This window comes from Pteropus vampyrus, unplaced genomic scaffold, assembly GCF_000151845.1.
Source record: "Pteropus vampyrus isolate Shadow unplaced genomic scaffold, Pvam_2.0 Scaffold141, whole genome shotgun sequence".
In the NCBI taxonomy this organism is placed as follows: Eukaryota; Metazoa; Chordata; class Mammalia; order Chiroptera; family Pteropodidae; genus Pteropus; species Pteropus vampyrus.
This window is the reverse complement of record NW_011888922.1, coordinates 2,355,824-2,366,563: the sequence shown is the minus strand read 5'-3', so window position 1 is coordinate 2,366,563 and position 10,740 is coordinate 2,355,824.

Below are 10,740 nucleotides of genomic sequence, written 5' to 3'. Positions count from 1 at the left end.
ATTAATCCACCAGATTTGGAACGCTTGCTTTTTTTCTTTGTTAGGCACTGAAAAGTAAGAGCAGTTAAAACCCTTTAAGTGATCCTACTAGTAACTAAACGTAACCGAGTGTTATGTGCCAGTCACTGTTCTAGGCACTTTACACATATTATTTCATCATTTCCTCTTTATAACAGCTGTATGAGAGTTATTGATGAGAGAGCTCTACAGGAGAGACCTAGCAGAATTCAAGTCAGTCAGTCTCTCTAGGCGTCACTTTTCTTGCCTGTAAAATATAATCATACCTATGCTGTAGGACTCTTGTGGCTAGAGGACGGGAGGTATGGAGTAGTTTTATCTATATCCTCTGAATAGTTAGAGGAACTTTTTAAATTGGGATTAGTTTGTTGGTGGTGAGACAAGGAGGGACACTGAGCAAGGAAAATATTAGGAAGTTGTTGCTATAGTATAAGATGAGAGAGTGACAGTATGGATGGAAATAGGGGTGAATTTTCAGAATCTAGAGATAGATTGGGAGAGAAAGGTGGCGGGGAAGGTGAAGATCAGGATGAATGAAGAATGGCAAGAAGTCAACTATTCCTAAATTTCCAGCCTAAGTGGTCTAGTGGATGCTGACTCATTTCTCCAAGGTGGAGAATTCAGGGGGAGAAGTATGCTTTGAAAGTAGCTGACAAATCAAATATGGGAAATGGCTAGTTTGAGGCTTCTCGTGGGATATCTATATGTGGTTAGCTATTTAGTACAACAGCCAATACTTTGCTCAGAAACAGAACCCCCAAATAATCCAGGTAGAAAATTGGCTAAAACCTTTATAATTTAAGAGGATAACTGAAGTCAATACTACAGTTTTTTCCTCACCTTTCTGTGTGGGGTCTTACTGATAATTTTGCTGTAAGACCAAGGGCCAAGGGGATGGATTGTGCAAAAAGAGCTACCAAAACAGGCCTCAGAATGCTTATCCCTAGAAAGGCCTACTGGTAAAATATTGGCCCTTCACTACATCCTGGGAACTTTGATTTCAAGAGGGTTCCTACCAACCTAATTGTTAAGAGTAGTTCATTGTTTCTAAATTGCTTGGGCAAACAATGTAGTTTATGCTAAACACCTACTTTCCTTCTGGGGGTCTGGAATTTTGGTATATGCTAGGCAAGATGGTACCTGTGTCATCAGCTCCCAGTAAAACCCTGGCCACTGAGTTTCTAATGAGCTTCCCAGGTAGATAACATTTCACACATGTTGCCTTAACTCATTGCTGGGAGAGTTAAGTGCATTCTGTGTGACTCCACTGGGAAAAGACTCGGGAAGCCTGTGCCTGGTTATCTCTAGATTTTGCCCATTTGTCATTTCCCTTTGCTGATTTCGTTTTTTATCCTTTACTATGAAAAAATCATACCTGTGAATACAACTATATGCTGTGTCCTGTGAGTCTTCCTAATGAATCACTGATGCTGGGGGTGGTCTTGGAGATATCACAAACAATGACCAAGTTGGATTTATCCCAGGAATGGAAGGTTGGTTCAACATATGAAAATTAACCAGTATAATACACCATATTAATACAATAAAGGAAGAAAAGCATGAGTCATTTCAGTGGATATAGAAAAAGCATTTGACAAAATCTATCTACCTTTCATGATTAAAAAATAAACCACTCGCAAACTAAAAAAATTAGGAGTGGAAGGGAACTTCCTCGACCTGATAAAGGACATGTGCGAAATACTGTCAGCTAACATCATACTGAACGGTAAGACTGCTTTCCTGCTAGGATCAGGAAAAAGACAAGGATGTCCACTCTCATAACTTCTATTCAACATTGTTTTGGAGGTTCTAGCCAGGCAATTAGGCAAGAAAAAGAAATGAAAGGAATCCAACTATATTTGCAGATGACTTCATCTTGTAGCTATAAAATACTAAGGAATCAACACACAAAACTATTAAAGCTAATATATGCGTTTAACAAGGTTGCAGAATAGAAAATCAACATAGACAAAAATCAGTTTATTTTTAATATTTTTAATTGATATATAATACCATAACAAAATTTATAATCTTAAGCGTTTTCAACAGTATTTTTCAATGTTTTTAAGTACATTCTCATTGTTGTGTAACCATCACTATTATCCACGTATAGTTTTCATCTTGCAAAACTAAAATTCTGTACCCATTAAATAATAACTGCTCATTCACCCCACCCCCAGTCCCTGGCAGAAGCACCATTTTGTTCTCTGCTTTATGAGTTTGACTAGATACTTCAAAAAGTGGAATCGTATAGTATTTGTCTTTTGTGACTGGCTTATTTCACATAGCATAATTTTCTTAAGGTTAATCCATGTTGTTGCATGTGTCAGAATTTCCTCCCTTTTCAAGGCTGAATAACATCCCATTGTATATTTTACTACACTTTGTTTATCCATTTATCCATCATTGGATTCTTGGGTTGCTTCTATCTTTTGGCTGTGGCGAATAGTGCTACTATAAACACAGGTATACAGATATCCCCTTAAAATCTTGCTTTAAATTGTTTTGGGTTTACACCCAGAATTGAAGTGGCTGACTCCTGTGGTAATTCTATTTTTAATTTTTTGAGGTACTACCATACTTTTTCCCTAGCGATTGCACCATTTTACATTCCCACTAACAGTGCACAAGGATCCCTATTTCTCATATCCTCAACACCACTTGTTTTTTCTTTAAAAAAAAAAATAGTATCCATCCTAATAGGTGTGAGGTTAATCAAAATTTGATTTTGATTTCCCTAATAATTAGTGATGTTCAGTACCTTTTCATTTGCTTATTGGCCATTTGTATATCATTGGAGAAATGTCCATTCAAGTCTTTTTGCCCATTTTAAAATCAGATTTTTTGTTGTTGTTGAGTTGTAGAAGTTCTTTATATATCGTAGAGATTAACCCCTAATCAGATATACAATTTTCAGATATTTTCTCCCATTCTACGGATTGCCTTTTCACTCTGTTTATTGTGCTTGATGCACAGAAGTTTTCCATTTTGAGGTAGTCAAATTTATTTCAATTTTTTCTTTCCTTGCCTATGCTTTTGGTGTTATATCTAAGGAATCATTGCCGAACCCAGTGTCATGAAGCTTTTCTTCTGTGTTTTCTTCTGAAGTTTTTATACTTTTAAGTCTTTCAGTTAGGTGTTTGATGGATTTAATTTTTGCATATGGTGTTATTTAAGGGGCCGATGTCATTCATTTACATGTAGATACCTAGTTTTCCCAGGACCATTTGTTGAAAAGACATTATTCTCCCCATTGAATTTCCTTGGCATTCTTGTCAAAATCATTTGACCATATATGTGAGTGTTAATTTCTGGGCTCTATATTTTATCTCATTGATTCATATGATTGTCTTTATGCCACATGTATTTCTACTACACTGCTGTGATTATTGTAGCTTCGTAGTAAGTTTTGAAATTAAGAAGTGTTAGTCCTCCAACTTTGTTCTATTTCAAGTTTGTTTTGGCTAGTCAGGATTCCTTGAGATTCCATATGAATTTTTGGATTAATTTTCTTACTTCTTCAGAAAATCCATTTTAGGGTATAGTCTTGATATCTTAATAATATTGTCTTCAGGTCCATAAACATGAGATGTCTTTCCATTTATTTTCACTAACACTTTGTATTTTTTCAGTGTACAGATCTTTCATATCTTTGGTTAAGTTTATTCCTAAGTAAAAAATCAGTTGTATTTCTATACACTAGCATGAACAACCTAAAAGTGAAATTAAGAAAAACAATTCCATTTATAATATCATCAAAATGAATAAAATACACAGGAATATATTTAACAAGAGAAAACTACTAACATTCTTGAAAAAATTAAGACTTAAAGGAAAAGACATCTCATGTTTATTAATTGGAAGACTTACTATTGTTAAGAAGCCAATAATCTCCCAAATGATCTGCACATTAAATGCAATCCCTTTCACAATTCCAACTGCCTTTTTTACAGAAATGACAAACCAAACTGAAAATTCATACGAAAATTCAAAGTACCCAGAATAGTCAAAGTATTTTTTTTTTAAAGAGCCAAGTTAGAGGATTCACTTCTTCATTTCAAAGCTTCCTACAAAGTTACAAGACTGTGTAGTACTGCCATTAGGATAGATGTATAGATCAGTGGAATTGAATTGAGAGTCCAGAAGTAAACCCAGACATTTCTGGTCAATTGAGTTTTAACAAGGATGCCAACATAATTCAACGGCAGAAAGAATAGTCTTTTCAATAAATGGCTCTGGCACAACTGTATAGCCACATGCAAAAGAATGAATTTGGGTCTCTAACTCACACCACATACAAAAATAACCCAGAATGGATCAAAGACCTAAACTTAAGAGCTAAACCTACAAAACTCTTTCTTGCAAAGAAACATAAAATAAATTTTTGTGACAATAAATTAGGCAATAGTTTCTTAGATATGATATCTAACGCATGAGCAAAGAAAAAAACAAATTGGACATCATCAAAATTAAAAACCTTTGTGTGTCAAGAACACCATCAAGAAATTAGAAAGATAACTTGCAAAATCAGAAAAAATACTTGCAAATCATGTTTTTGGTAAAGGGCTGCTATCCAGAATATATAAGGGACTCTTACACATCAACAATGAAAAACCAGATAACCCAATTAAAAATGGGCAATGGATTTTAATAGATGTTTCTGAAAAGAGGATATAGATAAGTAGCCAAAAAGCACGTGAAAAGATGGTCAACATGATTATCAGGAAAATGCAAATTAAAACCACAATGAAAAACCACTTCCTATCCACTAGGATGGTTGTAATAAAAAAGACTGACAGTAATAAGTGTTATTGAGGTAGAGAAATTGGAAACCTAATGTATTGCTATGGAAATGTAAAAAGATTTCGGATGCCATATAAAACAGTTCAGCAGTTCCTTAAAACATGAAACAGAGTCACCATATGATCTAGCAGTTCCATTCTCAGGTGTATACTGAAGAGAATTGAAAACAAACACTTGTACACAATGTTTTTATTCATAATAGCCCAAGAGTGGAAACCATACAAATATCAATCAACTGGTGAATGGATAAACAAGATGTGGTATGTACATATAGTGGAATATTATTCATCCATAAAAAGGAATGAAGTACAGATTCATGCTAAAACATGGATGCAATCATGAAAATGTGCCACATGAAAGAAGTCAGACATAAAAGGCACATGTGGTATGACTCTGTTTATGTGGACTGCCCACAGCAGGCAATCCTTACAGACAGAAAGTAGATTAATGATTGCCAGGGGCCAGGGGGAATAGGGGAATAGTGAGTGACAGATAATAAAACCGGGTTTATTTGGGGGATGATGACAACCTTGTGAATATATTGAAGACCACTGAATTGTATATATACTTTAAAATGGTGAATTTTATGGTATGTGAATTATATTTCAATTTTAAAAACCAAGAAGAAAGTCTTTTAAATAAAATTTATAAATACTTTTATTTTGGAAACCATTGCATAAGTACGTCCAGATTATTAAAAGTGGCTGTGTCACAGGACAGTCATCCTAAAGACTGCTTCCTAACCTATCACATGCCTTTTTTGGTTGTGGACTGTTGCCTTTCAGCCTTGCCTCTTTGGCACTGTCCTAATTCGCCTTACAACATCTCCCAGGAAAATTCCAGCCCTGCCTTCTAGATCAGTCTGAATCTAAAGCCAACTTTCCGATTTTTTAGCATTGAGCAAGTTTGCTTCTTTGTTGTCAGTAAGCCCTAGTTACCATCAAAATTCATGTTTGTTTTTTTTTTTTAAAGACTTGAAATACAGAAAATCTACTTTTATGGTTCAAACTAGAGTCAGCATAAGTTCTAATCAGATCCTATCATTAATCAAATTCTTCTTGGCTCCAAATGATAGAGTAAGAGCTATTCGATTTCATGAGTTCATGATGCAATTACTGGTATCCCACTAGGTAGCAATAATGCCAAAGAGAAAATAACATGGACATTTTAACAGAACATGAAACAAGTGCAAGGAAGAGGGAAGGCCATCTCCTCTACTATAAGCTTCAGCTTTCTGTAATAGTTGTTCCTAATGATGGACTTTGAGTATGCTGCTGAGACGCATGCTGGTTTTCTAGAGCTTCTCTTAGGAATTGCTGATATTTCAATGAGAATTTTCAAATATAGTTCAACATTTCTATAGTCTATTTTAAAGACTTGAAATCAAGTGAAAGTTGAGAGGCAAATTGAATGGGAAACAGGATGACACTTCATTTTTCATGATAGAAAGAGCTTTTGTATAGAAAGGAGTGCGTACAGGGGTAGAGATCAGAGACAGATCATTGAGATGTGAAGACCCAGTGGAGGCAAGAGGGAAGGTAGCAGGTCACGGAGACAAGCAGAGAGGATGTGGCAAAAATGGAGACACCTTCTCCTTGGAGACAGGCAGGAGAAAGATAGATGCTTGAGAGTGGATAAAGTGGCTCTGAAATGAGCAAGAGGAACAATAATGAAGATGTAGGTGGCCTATAATGAACTAGAAGGTTCCTAGTTAACTTTTCATTTGAGATAAGACGATGTGCTAATGTTGCGAATATCATCACATCCCCTTAGAGTGTTCTCTTAGATTTTCATTTAGACTTTTAGGACCTCAAAGAGCTCATGAAAAGTCATTGAAGAATCAAAATGACACAAGCATTCATCTCACCCAGCATTTAACTTCACTATAATATTTTTATTATTTGTTATAATTCCACCCCCATCAAATGATCCAGTATAGTGCACCAAGTCTCAATTTTTTTTTACAAGAGAAGCACTCTTCTGTATCCTCTGGTCTCATAATCTGAGATGTGGGCTCACAGCCATGTTCTGGACCCCTCTCAGCCCCAGAAAAGACTCCTTTGAACTCTCTCAAGGCTGCCATAGCACTGTCACCTTTAGCCTCCAACACAGCATGTTACTTCTGCTTGACTGATTCTAAGTGAAAATTTCATATAAATCATTGAGAAGCATTATACCTGGTCATTTCTCGCCAGCATAGATCAGCTTTCATTCCATTAAGTGAAATTGATTCAAAAGTTCTTTACCTGAACAGTTAAGTGTTTTTAATCAGAATTGTAAATAGTGATCAACTCTGTTTGTTGGTAAAAAACTTTGCTATGAATCTTCCTGTATTCCAAGAGTAAGGAAAATTTATCAAATCAACATTTGTAGATGAGAATCATATTCAGGTTGGTAGCGCACCTTAAAGTCATCTAGTGTAACCTCTTCTCAAATGTGTTTATTATACTCCTGCAAATTAGCACTTCAGCCTAAACCCAAGTGTCCCCTATTGGTGAGAATCCACTCTCAAGTTATTAGAAACTAGTTTTTCTATAGGATAAACAGAAAGCTTTTGCCTTATGGCTTCTGCCTTCTGGGTCCAACTGTTTTCCCATAGGGTCACAAAGGACAAGTCCAAGGCCTCTTTAAGGTGTCAGTTCTCCAGAGGCTAAAGATAGAAATCAAGAGTATCTTTCTCACATCTATAATTCACCTAGTTGGCAAATAGCCTTAAAAATTATTTTGGGGAAACTTGATGTATTTGCAAATTTCTTTTCTAGACAGTAAGAGAACAATTCATCTATCCCTAGGGTGATAAAAAATTTCAACCTTCATTAACTGTTATAGAAAATTCTTAGTTTTCCATGTGCCCCAAAGTTTAAAATAAAACTGTTTGCAAACACATCATGCTAAATACATGAAATTATTTAAATTTTTTATTATGACATATATTAAGTGAAAGAAATGACATAAGTATTATAATAAAACATTTTGAAAGAAAAAGTTACACAATTAGGCTAATAGCTATAAAATAGCTTTAGGCCTAGCTTATAACATCAAGAGTTCTGATCAGACTGTAGTGAGACACTGAACATTTCATTAACAAAAATATTGGCACTAGCCACAACATATTCTGGTTGTCACAAGGAGTATTGTATTTAAACAACTATGCACTGCAATTCTAACACACTAGGTGTTCATACACTGCAGTTAACCCCCGAAGCTTTAAGCCACCAGGAATTCCCATATTTTCTATGCACAAAATTTACTTTGCGCATTATTGGAGTCACATTTCCAGTTTTCAGTTCTCGCCCCCACCCACCCCCCACACACATGCAGTACATTATATGTGGTAGGGAGCACTCTGGCTTCCCTTATTTGACTAACAGCATGTTCCTATTACCTCAACAGTCTCATGTTAACCTTGAAGCTTCTGCTTTAGCTCCTATCTCCTAGAAACAAAATAAAGCATTCTGAGAACCTATTCCAGGAATAATTTTTTTATGCATAGGAAAATAAAGCATTTCATATATCTGAAAATCCAAGAGGCATTCTGATCAAACACTCCCCTGAATCCCAGCTATTACTTTAAAATTGAAATGAAAATCTAACATATACCACTTACAAATTCTATCTGGAATTTGTATTTTTTGCCTGGAAATCCAAGATTCCCAGGCTTCACCTCTGAACAGATGAGGATAGCCAAGAAATTGACACCCCACATTAGCTGATGATAAAGGTGGCTTGGATAGAAATTATGACACACTTAGATGAATTTAATTCTTTACAAGAATACACTTTTGCTACAAAGGTGAGAAATTAGAATGGCAAAATTATATGGCATTTAAAGTCATGATAAAATGTGCTATGTAAGACTGCTAGAATCAGCAGCTCTACCAGTGGTCAAAATGTTTTTTTATCAAATGAGGAAATTGGAATTTGAAGCTAATATCCTTTTCTACCATGTTTCCAGCAGACGAACATTCCTGTGGAATTAAGTCAATTTAATAATAAGAATCAAATTGAGCAATTCTAGTTTTTCCTTCTTTTACAGATTGAAAAGAAACCAAACGGTGCCCCACCCGCCCCTGATCCCAGCACAGGACACTCCCTTTCAGGATGTATACAAAACCTCCTGGCAGGTTTGGGCAAGTTACAACAATTCAGATACCATTATCAAGAAGCTATTTTCATAAGAGAACAAAACACCAGACCAACACTGAGAATACCCTAGTTAGGCATCACAAAAATCACGTACTGTTAAGAATATGCTGTTAACTGCCAAATTTGGGTTATTATAGCTGTTCCAAAGTTAAAAATCCATTTACACTAATATAAATTAGATCTGCGTTTGTGTAATTTTCATGCAATGATCTTAAAGCTTTGGAGACAAGGATTATTAGCCTAATTTCAAAGCTCGTCCATATAGCAGTATTGATATGCACCAACTCTGCTAAAGGGCAAGAGAATGAACGACCATGGCACGAATTTTTGAACAATTTTTGATTTAATTACATAATGCACCTGTAGATGTTTCTAGCATAAACACAATCGTAAAAATCTACATCCTATTTTGGGGTATTTTTCCACTTCCCATCCCTTAAAAGCTGTACAGTTATAAAAAATGTGACTCTCAAGCAAAATAAACTTTTTTTTTTTGCAACATACAAAATAAGTTAAACGATTCAGAAGGTCTTGAGCCATTACGTTTCCCAGTGACTGTGTTCTGGCCATCCATGGCATGACATGCAGCTCCTGGGCTATACCAGAACTCAATAAATACAGGTTAAACAAAACCCCAAACACTTAAAGTAGATTTCTTTAGAAACTGATGAAAGTTAAGAAAACATATAGTTAGGGTTAACAATACCATTCTTAACTTACATTATCCAGTGGCAAAATGAACAAGGCAGGTCACTCAGTCCTTAGTGCATTTTCTAGCTTGTACCGATTTGGCAAAACACACAAACGTAGTTCCTTTAAAAATGTTTTTTCTTATTCAAAATGTCTAAGGAGCTTAATTAATAAATCTCTATGCATTTATTAATTTGTTATGCCCTCTCATATAACTTATGCACAGGATAGAAATCTTAAAGCTATTAAAATAAAAACATCTTCATTAACTGAAATCACTACAATGTGCCAGAATTGGGATTGCAGCATTTCCCAGAGCAAAATGGTAGAAATATAAAATGAAAAAAAAATATTGAGCTTACATATGACCAAAATGAAGGGGGAAATCCACTAATGGAATCCTACTCTAATCATTTTCTGAGAGTTTATATGAATTAAAAAAGCATTGAGTGTACAATCAATCTAAAGTGGTTATATACCAAGCACACTACATTTTGGCTTTTAACAACTGTTGCTTGCTGGGGAATGACACTATATTCAATATATGTTACATAGTTACTTAGCAATTCTTGGCACTCAAAAAATGTTAAATGACAATTTAAGTTGGAGTGATATATTCTGAAAACAAATAAAGTGTACACATAACACAATAACCCAGCTTAAATACATTGATAGCAAAAGACCTTGTCTTCCAGGATTGGTATAAAAACAATGAAGAAAATCAGCAGTTAGCTTGCCACTTTCAAGACAGGTTTATAGGTACAAATCTGGGAATGGTGGAAAAAATAGGAATGGGTTTTATTCTAAGGAAGTTTAATAACAGATATTAAGCAGAGGACTAGGTAGATTACAGCAGATTTGCAGTTTGACATTCTCGTTTCTTGAGAGAACCAAGTATATTTTTAGAATGTCAAACCAAGAAGAGGAACTTCACTATTTTTCTCTAGACTTTCTGTAATTAAAATTTCTTTATTTCATATCAGTTAGTTATTCGCCTTATTACTTGTCAATTAACCATTTCAGAGGATTTCCTCTAACATCTAAAGTATGTATACACACACATATGTGTGTATATGTATATTA